At 44.3% G+C, this 15,403-nt stretch overlaps 1 protein-coding gene across 13 annotated transcripts in view; it reads right to left on the minus strand.

The window, feature by feature from the left end:
- Positions 1–15,403, minus strand: part of ctif (CBP80/20-dependent translation initiation factor) — a 268,061-nt gene that overhangs the window by 208,314 nt on the left and 44,344 nt on the right. The window contains exon 1 of one of the 13 annotated variants that reach the window (XM_078222554.1): positions 4,230–4,310. The exons of the other annotated variants lie outside the window; for them this stretch is intronic. The gene's annotated coding sequence lies outside the window, so the exon portion shown is untranslated. Of the gene's footprint in view, positions 1–4,229; positions 4,311–15,403 lie in introns of those variants that run through there. 13 annotated transcript variants of the gene reach the window in all.

Below are 15,403 nucleotides of genomic sequence, written 5' to 3' on the forward strand. Positions count from 1 at the left end.
CCTGATTAGAGACAAGGCAGCAGAAACCATGACGTGGGTACTGAATGAGAACTTTGTATCTTCATAAAACAGCTTGAAGTTAATGTCATCACAGATGGAAGTATCCTATCCGATAGGATAGGATTAAATTAGATGGTGTTAAATAGATTGGCGTCACTCGAAGTTAACATGTAATATAGAGTAGATGGGATGCATCCAAGGTTACAGAGAAAAGTTAGGGTAGAGACAGCAGAACAAGAATCTTTCAACCCCCCCTTGGATACTGGAGTGGTGCCAAAGGATTGAAAGTTTGCAATCGTTGCATGCCTGTCCAAAAAAGGAGGGGATAAACCTGATGACTACAGACCAATCAGTTTAACATCAGTGGTGGGAAAACTATGAGAGAATCTAGTCAAAGACAAATTCAGTCTCCCTTGGTGAAGCATGGATCAATAAGGGATAGTCAGCATGGGTTTGTTACAGGCAAAAGGTGTCTGACTAAGCCGACTGCTTTTTGGTGAAGTAACAGAGAATATAGATGAACGTGGTGCAGTAGATATGACCATAAGACATAGGAACAGAATTAGGCCACTCGGCCCATCGAGTCTGCTCCGCCATTCAATCATGGCTGATATTTTTCTCATCCACATTCTCCTGCCTTTTCCCCATAGCCCCTGATCCCCTTATTAAGCAAGAATCTATCTATCTCTGTCTTAAAAGACACTCAATGACCTGGCCTCCACAGTCTTCTGCGGCAGAGTTCCACAGGTTCACCACCCTCTGGCTGATGAAATTCCTTCTCATCTCTGTTTTAAAGGATTGTCCCTTTAGCCTGAGGTTGTGCCCTCTGGTTCTAGTTTTTCCTACTAGTAGAAACATCCTCTCCACTTCCACTCTATCCAGGCCTCGCTGACTCCTGTAAGTTTCAATAAGATCCCCCCTCATCCTTCTAAACTCCAATGAGTACAGACCCAGAGTCCTCAACCATTCCTCATACGACAAGCTCTTCATTCTAGGGATCATTCTTGTGAACCTCCTCTGGACCCTTTCCAAGGCCAGCTCATCCTTCCTTAGATATGGGGCCCAGAACTGTTCACAATACTCCAAATGGGGTCTGACCAGAGCCTTATACAATCTCAGAAGTACATCTTGTATTCTAGCCCTCTCGACATGAATGCTAACATTGCATTTGCCTTCCTAACTGCCGACTGAACCTGCATGGTAACCTTAAGAAAATCTTGTACAATGACTCGCAAGTCCCTTTGTGTTTCTGATTTCCTATGCATTTTCCCATTTAGAAAACAGTCTATGCCTCCATTCCTTCTTCCAAAGTTACAACCTCACACTTTTCCACATTGTATTCCATCTGCCACTTCTTTGCCCGCTCTCCTAACCTGTCAAGTGCTTCTGCAGCCCCCCTGCTTCCTCAATACTACCTGTCCCTCTACATATCTTTGTATCATCTGCAAACTTAGTAATAGTGCCTTCAGTTCCTTTCTCCAAATCGTTAATGTATATTGTGAAAAGTTGTGGTCTCAGCACTGACCCTGAGGCACACCACTAGTCACCTGCTGCCATCCTGAAAAAAACCCCTTTATCCTTCTGCCAGTCAGCCAATCCTCTATCCATGCCAAGATCTTAACACCATGGGCACTTAATTTATTTAACAGTCCCAGATACTTACTTGCATGGACTTTCAAAAGGCATTTGCTAAATTATTACATAGAATCATAGTATCATTAGGGCGCAGGAGGAGGTCATTTGGCCCATCAAATCCATGCTTTAACTTAACAGACATTCAAAAAAATAGTTGCACATTGTACTAAAAGGATGGTAATAACTTGGGTATGGGGATTGGTTGAGGCATAGGAGGTAGGGAGTAGTGATGAATGGATGTTTTTACTGATTAGGGGACTTCACCGCATACATGCCCCCAATTTCAGTATTAGGACCTTTGCTTTTCTCATTATATAGAAATTACCTGGATTTTACAGTGAGAGGACAATTTCTAAATTTCTGGATGATACAAAACTTCACAACATATTAACTAGTGAAAATCATAGCGATAGACTTCAGGAGGAAATAGAAAAAGTTGCGAAATGGACAGACACATGGTAAATGCATTTTATTGCAGATACGAGAGGAGTGATATGCTTTGGAAAAAACATGGTGAGATCATAAGATCATAAAAAATAGGAGTAGGCTATTTGGCCCCTTGAGCCTGTTCTGCCATTCAATAAGATTACGGCACATTGTGGCCATCACTTTCTGCCTGCTCACCATAACCCTTGACTCCCTTGTTGATCAAAGTTTTATGGAACTCACTCCTGAATGTATTCAATGATGCAGCCTCCATTGCTGTCCGAGGAAGTGAATTTCAAAATGTAACAACCCTCTGGGAGAAAGAAATTCCTCCACATCTCCATCTTAAATGGGACACTGTGCTCCCTAGTCATAGACTCCCCCACTGGGGAAACATCCTCCCAACATCCACCCTGTCAAATTCCCTCAAGATTTTTTTTATCTTTCAAGAAGATCACTTCTCATGAATCCAAACTCCAGTGACTATAAGTCCAACCTGCTCAAACCTTCTTCATAAGACAACCCATAGAATCATAGAACATAGAACATTACAGCGCAGTACAGGCCCTTCGGCCCTCGATGTTGCGCCGACCTGTGAAACCAATCTAAAGCCCGTCTAACCTACACTATTCTAATATCATCCATATGTTTATCCAATGACCATTTAAATGCCCTTAATGTTGGCGAGTCCACTACTGTTGCAGGCAGGGCATTCCACGCCCTTACTACTCTCTGAGTAAAGAACCTACCTCTGACATCTGTCCTATATCTATCACCACTCAATTTATAGAATCCCTATAGTACAGAAGGAGGCCATTCGGCCCATCGAGTCTGTAACGACCACAATTCCAATCAGGCCCTATTCCCATAACTCCACACATTTACCCTGCTAATCCCCCTGACACTAGGGTCAATTTAGCATGGCCAATCAACCTAACCTGCGCATCTTTGGACCCATTCATCTCAGGTATCTGCCAAATGAACTGTCTCCAATTCAAGCATATCCTCCTTAAGTAAGAAGAGAAAAACCAGCCATTTGTTAATATAGAACTTGAGTATTGCTGAAGAAAGAGACATGCTGTCAAAACTATTCATCTTGCACTCATTGGGACAAACACAAGAATGCCAAGCTTCAAAGGGGACAATTTATACTGCATGAGAAAAGGATTACTGATTAGTTGGCCAGTTGGCTCTGATTGTTCGAGACACTGCCATGACAAATGCACCCGGGAGTTATTTGTCTCCATGTTTTAAAAAAAGTGTAAGACCGGTCTCTGCATACAAATATATGTATCTTCTAACAAGGGTTAGGTGAGCTACATTGCGAGCCCGATCGATAATCTTAAATTGGTTATTAGTCTAATTCTTAGCAGATTTGGGATTTTTCAGCAAATTTTGCCCAATCACAGAATTGCATCTAATGTTAGACATTTTATTCTGAAGTTTGCAAGCATGGGTTGGTTGAGTATTGTCAGTACTCTCCCCATTGTGAACAAAGGAACAAGCTGTCTGATATGATTTGCCAGTCATTGAGATGTACCCGGCATCACACCGTCACTGAAATTCATATACCACATATGCAATTGTGTCATAGAATTATAGAATCCCTACAGTGCGGGTAGCTATTTGGCTCATCAAATCTGTACTGACTCTCCAGCAGAGCATCCTACCTAGGCCCTATCCCCGTAACCCCACGTATTTACCCCACTATTCCCCCTAACCCACACATCCTGGGACACTAAGTGGCAATTTGGCATGGCCAATCAACCTAACCCGCACATATTTGGACTGTGGGAGGAAACCAGAGCACCCGGAGGAAACCCACGCAGACACGGGGAGAACGTGCAAACTCCACGCAGACAGTGACCCAAAGGCGGAACTGAACCCAGGTCCCTGGCGCTGTGGGGCAGCAGTGTTAACCACTGGGCCACTGTGTGGTATGCAGAACATGGTTTTGCCTTGATGGCATCATTCTCTTTGCGGAAAACAGGCACCTGAGGAAGCATAATCTATATGGTACAAATTTGAGAGAAGTGGGTGCAAGAACAGCGGCACTTGAGGGGGCATACTCACAAATCTCTCATGGTAGGAAGACAGTTAAGAATGTGTATGTGATACTTGGCTTGACAAGGGAAACTGAATACAAAAATCAAGGAAATCATGCTAACCTTTTGGAAGAAATTGCTCAGACCTCAGTTGAAATACAGCGTACTATTCTGGAATCGTACTTTAGGAAGGATCGCATGATTCTGTCAAAGATACAAAGCAGGTTTACCAGGATGTTTCTAGGGGTGAGAGAGTTCAGTTAAGTGGAGAGAAGGGAAAAGCTGAGATTGTTCTCCCTCTTGCAGAGGAGGTTAAGGATAGATCAAATAGAGGTATTGAAAATTACGAGGGACTTTGACAGAGCAAATAGGGAGAATCTGTTTCCTCTCAAAATCTCCCCCCCACTTTGATCTCTTGTATAATCCTTTTTTTTATCCCAATGCCCTCTCCTCCCACATAGGGTGCGTATCCTTAAGGTTAAGGTTTAATATACTGAGCGCTGACCTTTGTTCTGTTATTAACATATTCTGCTATCTTACCTTTATGCCACTATTAACACCTTCTTTAGTCTTTAACACTACCATTAACATTCGTTTTGTCTTGTGCCCAAAACATCTTTTGTCCAATTACCCCTAGCTCCCATCTATCCCTGATCTTGCATTCTGCTCTAGCTGCTCCATCCACCACCTCTTAAGTAGAAATTTCATCACTCTTCTCCCTCTCTTTAACTCTGAGAAAGAGCCATACAGACTTGAAACATTAACCCCCTTTCTTTCTCAGATGGTGCCAGACCTGAGTTTTTCTAACATTTTCTATTTTATGCCTCTCGAATGTGGGTCAGCAATCAGAGGTCACAGATTTAAAATAATTGAGAAAAAGAACTAGAGGAGAAATTATTATCACACAGTGGGTTGTTAAGATCTGGAATGCATTATCTCAAACAACGAGATGGCAGAGGTGCGATGGGCCAAAGGGCCTCCTTTGGTGCTGGGAGAGTTTTTGATTCATACAACTGTCTGCTGCAGTAACTGGTTTCCTAGCAACCAAAAGAGCAAGGTATTGCATCAGATATACAGAAAGTCACTTAACCTGCTTTCCAATATCAAAACCTGGAGTATAAAATGCACTGGAAAAGCAACTGGCAATGGGGATGGGTGGTGGGGGGGGGGGGAAGAGGGGGGGAGCGAGAAGAAGTCACTCAGCCCCATGACACTATCAAGGTTCAGACAACAAATATGTTCCCAAATTAACATGATACATAAACTCAGTAGGAGAAGTGATATATGTGAGTAAACATAGGAATAAACTACACCCTCTTTCAGCAACTCCCAGTGTCAACTGTCAATGATTATCATTGATATTTGAGAAGAAAATTTGGATTGCAACCAAAAATTGACCCCACTTAACCCAAAACACATCTGGGCCTGGAAGTGGTCTGAATTCAATTAGTTTTCTGAAACCCCCAGAATTGACTCAGTTTGGAATGGTTTCAGTTTGGAATGGTTTCAGTTTGTGCTTTCAAAACAACGCTCATCAGCAGGCTCCTGTCTACTAATATGTGTGGATGACATGATCTCTCCAATACTTTACCTTGTGCTGATATCATCGAGCTCCTTGAATGCAAAACAAATGCAAAACTGTAGCTTGATGAGGTAAGATGAAGGGGAAAGAAAAACAGTTCTCTCAGGTGAACAGACTTACCCAGAGTTTCACATATGGCTCACAGTTGGCTGTATTTAACCCACGTTTGCCCCACTGGGGCTTTAACAAGTTTCCTTCTTCCTTTAAGGTTCTGAGAACCACAAGCTTCAACAACTCTTAGATACTAATCCTGATCCTTTCTCCTCCTCACTTTCCTCTGTTCATTCTTTTCCTCGACTTCTCCAATGTCATTTCTGGAGGTATACCAATATTTGCCATAAGCTCACTGACTCCCACAGCCACTTTGATTCCATATCAAAGGATTTCCTGCTTCCTGTAAGGACTATCTCAATTCTGAAATTTTTTGATTTGATTTGATTATTGTCACATGTATTAGTATACAGTGGAAAGTATAGTTTCTTGTGCGCTATGCAGACAAAGCATACCGTACATAAAGAAAGATAGGAGTGGGTGTAGAATGTAGTGTTACAATCATAGCTAGGGTGTCGAGAAAGATCAACTTAATGCAAAGTAGGTCCATTCAAAAGTCTGACAGCAGCAGGGAAGAAGTTGTTCCTGAGTCGGTTGGTACGTGACCTCAGACTTTTGTACCTTTTTTCCGACACAAGAGGTGGAAGAGAGAATGTCCGGGTGCGTGGGGTCATTAATTATGCAGGCTGGATGTGTTGTTACATCTGATGATGCAATCTTCCATACCAGTGCTTCAGTCATGACTTTTCCTCCTCTCCACTGTGTTTGACAAGGCCTTGACTATGTGTTTTCCATTTCTTCACCCCATCTCCTCCCTCTTGTAACCATGATAGGATCCACTTGTCCTCACCTTTCATCCCATCAGCCTCTTGTGTTCCAGCATTTCTACCACCACCTGAGTGATGCCAGCAGCAAAGACAACTCTGCCTCCCCTTCCCTTCAGCAGTCCAAGGGGCGGCACGGTAGCACAGTGGTTAGCACTGCTGCTTCACAGCTCCAGGGTCCCGGGTTCGATTCCCGGCTCGGGTCACTGTCTGTGTGGAGTTTGCACATTCTCCTCGTGTCTGCGTGGGTTTCCTCCGGGTGCTCCGGTTTCCTCCCACAGTCCAAAGATGTGCAGGTTAGGTTGATTGGCCATGCTAAAATTGCCCCTTAGTGTCCTGGGATGCGTAGGTTAGAGGAATTAGTGGGTAAATATGTGGGGGTAGGGCCTGGGTGGGATTGTGGTCGGTGCAGACTCAATGGGCCGAATGGCCTCCTTCTGCACTGTAGGGTTTCTATGTTTCAAAGGGACCATGCCTGAGCCTGCCACACCTTTCAATCACCCACCCCTCTCCCTATGGCATCACCGAATACAAGCACAGGAGGTAGATGTACACTGACCCTTATCAGAGATCCAAACACTCTTTTCAGGAGGAACAGTGATTTGCTTACACTCGCCATTTTAATACTCTGTCCTCTACCCCTTCCTACACCATTCTAATTAAACTCACAGAAGGGCGAGGGTCACTACTTACTTGACAATTTCAGATACTGTACTAACCTCTGCTCTCATTTTCTTTGGACAGGAGCTGTTCGTAATGATTTTGTTATTGTTATTTATACTCCTCTACACCCAACTTTTGTTTCTTTCTCAATACCACCTCGTGTCCTGTACAAACACTTCTGTCATTTAAATCATTCCTGCCTAACACCCTATCACTGATTTTCACTTCTGTTCTTTCCTCCTCCCTCCCACTTTCCCTGGCTCTGTATTTGCTTATAAACTGCTAAATCCATAACAACTTCCAGTTATGAACCGTTCTCACCATGAAACATTAACTCTATCTCTCTCTCCACAGATGCTGTCTGAAGATTTGTTTTGTTCTTCAATGGAATGTGATTGTCGTTGGTGAGGCCAGCATTTGTTGCCCATTCCTAATTGCTCTTGGAAAGCTGGTGGTGAGTCAGCAGCTTGAATCACTGCAATTGATCTGGTGCAGATATACTCACATTGCACATGAAGGATTCATTGATTTTGATGCAACAACAGGGAAAGGCCACTGATATAGTTCCAAGTCAGGATGGTGAGAGTTTGCAGGGGCAGATTCTGGACAGAGGAGACTGGCATGTGATGTTGATCCCATGAGTCTGCTGCCCTTGTCCTGCCAATCAGGACAAGGGCAACAGACACATTGGCAGGCAGTGACTAGTGGGGTACCGCAGGGATCTGTGCTGGGACCCCAAGTGGTCACATTATATATTAATGACTTGGAAGAGGGAACTAAATATACTATTTCCAAATTTGCAGATGATACAAAGTTGGGTGGGAGGGTGAGCTGTCAGGAGGATGCAGAGATGCTTCAGCATGATTTGGACAGGCTGAGTGTGTGGGCATAAGCATGGCAGATGCAGTATAATGTGGATAGCTGTGAGGTTATCCACTTTGGCAGCAATAATAGGAAGACAGATTATTACTTCAATGGGTGTAAATTGAGAGAGGTGGATAATCAATGAGACCTTGGTGTCCTCATGCACCAATTGCTGAAAGTAAGCGCGCAGGTATAGCAGGCAGTAAAGAAGGCAAATGGTATGTTGGCCTTCATAACGAGAGGATTTGAATATAGGGATAGGGATATTTTGCTGCAATTGTATAGGGTGTTGGTGAGGCCATACCTGGAATATTGTGTGCAGTTTTGGTGTCCTTATCTGAGGAAGGTTGTCCATGCTACAGAGGGAGTACAGCAAAGGTTTACCAGGCTGATTCCTGGGATGGCAGGTCTGTCATCTGAGGAGAGACCAAGTCAGTTAGGATTATATTCACTGGAGTTTAGAAGAGTGAGAGGGGATTTCATAATTCTAACAGGGTTAGATAGGGGTGATTCAGAAAAAAGTGTTCCTGATGGTGGGGGAGTCTAGAATTTGGGGTCATAGTTTGAGGATAAGGGTAAACATTTTAGAACTGAGGTGAGGTGAAATTTCTTCACCTAGAGAGTGGTGAATGTGTGGAATTCACTACCACGGAAAGTAGTTGAGGCCAAAACGTTGTCTGATTTCAAGAAGAAATTAGATATAGTCTTGGGGCTAAAGGGATCAATGGATATGGGGGGGGGGGGGGGGGGGGAATGGGGATCAGGATATTGAACTTGATGATCAGTCATGATCATAATGAATGGCGGAGCAGGGTCAATGGGCTGAATGGCCTACTCCTGTTTCTAGTTTCTGAGTATCTACATTTCTGTGTCCTTTAAGGTGGAGGAGGGAGCGGGTTTGGAAGGTGCTGTTGAAGGAGATTTGACAAGTTGCAGCAGTGAATCTTTAGATGGTGCACACTGCTGCCACTGTGTGGTGTTAGAACATAGAACATTACAACGCAGTACAGGCCCTTCAGCCCTCGATGTTGCGCCGACCAGTGGTACCAATCTAAAGCCCCTATCTACACTATTCCAACATCATCCATATGTTTATCCAATAACCACTTGAACGCTCTCAACGTTGACGAGTCCACCACTGCTGCAGGCAGGGCATTCCACGCCCTTACTACTCTCTGAGTAAAGAACCTACCTCTAACATCTGTCCTATATCTCTCACCCCTCAATTTAAAGCTATGTCCCCTCGTGCTAGCCAACACTATCTGAGGAAAAAGGCTCTCACTATCCACTCTATCTAATCCTCTGATCATCTTGTATGCCTCTATTAAGTCACCTCTTAACCTTCTTCTCTCTAACGAAAACAACCTCAAGCCCCTCAGCCTTTCCTCATACGATTTTCCCACCATACCAGGCAACATCCTGGTAAATCTCCTCTGCACCCTTTCCAACACTTCCACATCTTTCCTATAATACGGCGACCAGAACTGTACGCAATACTCCAAATGCGGCCGCACCAGAGTTTTGTACAGTTGCAGCATGACCTCCTGGCTCCGAAACTCAATCCCTCTACCAATAAAAGCTAACACTCCGTACGCCTTCTTAACAACCCTATTAACCTGGGTGCCAACTTTCAGGGATCTATGCACATGGACACCCAGATCCCTCTGTTCATCCACACTACCAAGTATCTTACCATTAGCCCAGTACTCTGTATTCCTGTTACTCCTTCCAAAGTGAATCACCTCACACTTTTCCGCATTAAACTCCATTTGCCACCTCTCAGCCCAGCTCTGCAGCTTATCTATGTCCCTCTGTAACCTGCCACTTCCCTCCACACTGTCTACAACTCCACCGACTTTAGTGTCATCCGCAAATTTACTAATCCATCCTTCCACGCCCTCATCCAAGTCATTAATAAAAATGACAAACAGCAGTGGCCCCAAAACAGATCCTTGCGGTACACCACTAGTAACTGAACTCCAGGATGAATATTTCCCATCAACCACCACCCTCTGTTTTCTTACAGCTAGCCAATTCCTGATCCAAACCACTAAATCATCCTCAATCCCATGTGTCCGTATTTTCTGCAAAAGCTTACCATGCGGAACCTTATCAAACGCTTTGCTGAAATCCATATACACCACATCAACCGCTTTACCCTCATCCACCTCTTTGGTCACCTTCTCAAAGAACTCAATAAGGTTTGTGGGGCATGACCTACCCTTCATAAAACCGTGCTGACTATCCCTAATCAAATTATTCCTTTCTAGGTGATTATAAATCCTATCTCTTATAATCCTTTCCAATACTTTGCCCACAACAGAAGTAAGGCTCACCGGTCTATAATTACCAGGGTTGTCCCTACTCCCCTTCTTGAACAAGGGGACAACATTTGCTATCCTCCAGTCTTCTGGCACTGTTCCTGTAGACAATGACGACAGAAAGATCAAAGCCAAAGGCTCTGCAATCTCCTCTCTAGCCTCCCAGAGAATCCTAGGATAAATCCCATCCGGCCCAGGGGACGTATCTATTTTTATCCTTTCCAGAATTGCTAACACCTCCTCCTTATGAACCTCAATCCCATCCAGTCCAACAGCCTGCATCTCAGTACTCCCCTCGACAACACTGTCCCTCTCCAGTGTGAATACCGACGAAAAATATTCATTTCGTGCCTCTCCTATCTCTGTTGGTGGTGGAAGGAATCAATGTTGAAGTTTGGTAAATGGGATGCCAATCAAGCGGGCAGCTTTGTCCTGAATGGTGTTGAGCTTCTTTGAGTGTTGGTGGAGTCACACTCATCCAGGCAACTGGACAGTATTCCATCACATTCCTGATTTGTGCTTTGTAGATGATGGACAGGCTTTTGAGGAGTCAGGTGGTGACTTACTTGTCACAGAACTCCCAGTCTCTGACCTGCTCTTGTAGCCACTGTATTTTTCTGACTGGTCCAATTCAGTTTCTGGTCAATGGTAACCCCAGGATGTTGATAGAAACATAGAAACATAGAAAACTACAGCACAAAACAGGCCCTTCGGCCCCACAAGTTGTGCCGAACATATCCTTACCTTTTAGGCCTACCTATAACCCTCCATCCTATTAAGTCTCATGTACTCATCCAGGAGTCTCTTAAAAGACCCTATTGAGTTTGCCTCCACCACCACTGACGGCAGCCGATTCCACTCGCCCACCACCCTCTGTGTGAAAAACTTCCCCCTAACATTTCCCCTGTACCTAGCCCCCAGCACCTTAAACCTGTGTCCTCTCGTAGCAGACATTTCCACCCTGGGAAAAAGCCTCTGAGAGTCCACCCCATCTATGCCTCTCAACATCTTATATACCTCTATTAGGTCTCCTCTCATCCTACGTCTCTCCAAGGAGAAAAGACCGAGCTCCCTCAGCCTATCCTCATAAGGCATGCCACTCAATCCAGGCAACATCCTTGTAAATCTCCTCTGCACCCTTTCAATCTTTTCCACATCCTTCCTGTAATGAGGTGACCAGAACTGAGCACAATACTCCAAGTGGGGTCTGACGAGGGTCTTATACAGCTGCATCATTTTCCCCGGACTCCTAAACTCAATCCCTCGATTGATAAAGGCCAGCACACCATACGCCTTCTTAACCACCTCCTCCACCTGCGGGGACGATTTTAGAGTCCTATGGACGCGGACCCCAAGGTCCTTCTGATCCTCCACAGTACTAAGAGTCTTTCCCTTTATATTGTACTCCTTTATCCCATTTGACCTGCCAAAATGGACCACTATGCATTTATCTGGGTTGAAGTCCATCTGCCACTTCTCCGCCCAGTCTTGCATCCTATCTATGTCCCTCTGTAACTTCCGACATCCCTCCAGACTATCCACAACCCCACCAACCTTCGTGTCATCGGCAAACTTACCAACCCATCCCTCCACTTCTTCATCCAGGTCATTTATGAAAATGACAAACAGCAAGGGTCCCAGAACAGATCCCTGGGGCACACCACTGATGACCGACCTCCAATTAGAAAAAGACCCATCTATACACACTCTGCCTCCTTTGGGCAAGCCAGTTCTGGATCCACAGGGCAGCAGCCCCTTGGATCCCATGACCTCTCACTTTTTCCAGAAGCCTTGCATGGGGGACCTTATCGAACGCCTTGTTAAAATCCATATAAACCACATCTACTGCTTTCCCTTCGTCAATGTGTTTAGTCACATTTTCGAAGAACTCCACCAGGCTCGTAAGGCACGATCTGCCTTTGACAAAGCCATGCTGAGTATTCTTGAGCATACTAAACCTCTCTAAATGCTCATAAATCTTGTCCCTCAGGATCTTCTCCATCAGCTTACCAACCACTGAGGTTAGATTCACCGGTCGGTAATTTCCTGGGCTATCCCTATTCCCCTTCTTGAAAATAGGATAGTGGGGGATTCAGTGTTAGTAATGCCATTGAATGTAATGGGGAGATGGTTGGATTCTCTCTTGTTAGAGATGGTCATTGCCTGAGACTTGAGTGACACAAAGGTAAACTTGCCACTTATTATCCCATACCTGAATGCAATTCAGGTCTTGCTACATATGGACACGGACTGCTTCAACATCTGAAGAGTTATAAATGGTACTGGACATTGTGCAATCACCAGTAAACATCTTGACTTTTGACCTCATCATTGGTGAAGCGGTGAAGATGGTTGGGCCTCGGACTCTACCTTGAGGAACTTCTGCAGTGATGCCCTGGAGCAGAGATGATTGACCATCAACCACCACAACCACCTTCCTTTGTGTTACGTATGACTCCAATCAGTGGAGCTCTCTCCCTAAATTCCCATTGATGTCAATTTTGATTAGCTCCTTGATGCCATACTCACTCAAATAGTTTTGTCAAGAACAATCGCTCTCACCTCATCTCATGGGTTCAGCTATTTTGTCCATATTTGGACCAATATTATAATGATGTCAGGAACTGAGTGGCCCCAATGGAATCCAAACTGAACATCAGTGAGAAGGTTGTTGCTGAGTAAGTGGTGCTTGATAACACTGTCAACAACACCTTCACTTTGCTGATGATCTAGAATAGATTAATGGGTTAGTAATTGGTTGGATTGTATTTGGCCTGCCTTTTGTGGACAGGAACATGCCCCCTGCCCATCTACATCATTGGGGACGAAGTAGAAATGGTCGGGAGCTTCAAGTTTTTAGATGCCCTGATCACCCACAACCTGTCTTGGTCCCCCCCATGCCGACACTATAGTTAAGAAAACTCACCAAGGCCTCTACTTTCTCAGAAGACTAAGGAAATTTGGCATGTCATCAACGACTCTCACCAACTTTTATAGATGCACCATAGAAAACATTCTTTCTGGTTGTATCATAGCTTGGCATGGCTCCCAGTCTGCCCAAGGCCGCAAGAAACGACAAAAGGTTGTGAATGTAGACCAATCCATCACGCAAACCCGCCTCCCATCCATTGACTCTGTCTACACTTCCCACTGCCCCGATGAAGCAGCCAGTTTAATTAAGGGCCCCATGCACCCCAGATATACTCTCTTCCACCTTCTTCCGTCGGGAAAAAGGTGCAAAAGTCTGAGGTCACATATCACTGACTCAAGAATCGATTCTTCCCTGCTGCCATCAGACTTTTGAATGGACTTACCTCACACTAAGTTGATCTTTCTCTACACCCAAGCTATGACTGTAACACTACATTCTGCATTCTCTCCTTTCCTTCTCTGAACAGTATGCTTTGTCTGTATAGCATGCAAGAAACAATACTTGTCACTGTATACTAATACATGTGACAATAAAAAATCAAATCAAAAGGACATACCTGGGTAATCCTTTATATTGTCAAGTGTATGCCAGTGCTGCAGCTGAACTGGAGCAGCTTGGCTTGGGAAATGGCTAGTTGTGGAGCATAAGTCTTCAATGCTATTGTCAGAATGTTGTCAAGGTCCACAGCCTTTGTAGTATCCATTCATTGCCTGCAGCTGTTTCTTGATATCATGTATCAATTGGCTGAAGGCTGACATCTGTTTTGCTGAGAACCTCCACAGGAGGCCAAGATGGATCATCTACTCAACACTTCTGGCAGAAGGTGGTTTCAAATGCTTCAGCCTTATCTTTTGCACTGATATGCTCGTCTCCCTCATTATTGAGGATGGGGATATTTGTGGAGCCTCCTTCCCCTATTAGTTGTTTAATTGTCTACCCCCATTCATAACTGGATGTGGTGGGATGGCAGAGCTTAGATCTGATCCGATGGTTGTGGGATTGCTTAGCTCTGTCTATCATATCAGGTTTCCGCTGTTTGGCACGCAAGTAATTCTGTGTTGCAGATTCACCAGGTTGACACCTCATCTTTAGGTATGCCTGGTGCTGCTCCTGGCATGCCCTCTTGTATTCTTCATTGAACCAGGGTTGATTCCCCGGCTTGATGATAATGGTAGAGTGGGGGTTATGCCCCCACTCATGTAACATGAGGTTACAGATAGCTGTGTGGTTCAGTACAATTCCACAGTCCATGAGGGCCCACAGCACCTCATGGATGCCCAGTATTGAGTTGCTAGATCTGTTCTTACTCTATACAGCCATGAGACTTCATGGGGACCCGAGTCAATGCTGAGACCTCCCAGCAGGGAAGATCCCTCATGACTGTAAATTACTGCACTGCCACCTTGAGTGGGTTTATCTTGCCATCTGTAGTCCACTGTAAGTCTCAAATAAAGGTTAGAAGCCAGTGTTGCCCTTCACTACCTAGGTTAACTCTCCAGCCGCTTTGAGCTGGTCCCACCATTCCATCATTGGCAGCAGAGCTTTAGATATCCTGGTCTCTCACTCTGGAATGCTCTGCTCTTTTTCAAACTACCTGCAATACTCACATCTTTGGCCGTGCCTTAATTACCTTCCTTATTCACACTGTAATACCACATTGGCATCAGTTGGCAGTTCTGTGAAATGCCTTGGATGATACATTTTGCAGTTAAATAATGAGATTAGGGCCAATGTCATCAATGGGCCTGGAATATTGTTTCATGCTTGATCTCAGTTTTAAAAATGCATTTAGTTGTTATCTGCAATCAATGTGCTGATAAATGAGATATATTAATCTGAACATTATGCTTCTTTATCAGTAATGCTTACCACATTGTAAGAACCTCAAATAAAACTCATCAGTTAGGTATTATTAACTAACGGAGCAAGATCACAAGCTTGTGCTCAAACTGCTAATTTGTTTAACTTTTCACCATATTGACTGTCTATCTTCAAATTTGAAGTAGAAATCTCAACACACTTTTGAAATCTTCCAATTTATTTTTGAACAGTATGGTATT

This window comes from Mustelus asterias, chromosome 1 (genome assembly GCF_964213995.1).
Source record: "Mustelus asterias chromosome 1, sMusAst1.hap1.1, whole genome shotgun sequence".
Classification (NCBI taxonomy): domain Eukaryota; kingdom Metazoa; phylum Chordata; class Chondrichthyes; order Carcharhiniformes; family Triakidae; genus Mustelus; species Mustelus asterias.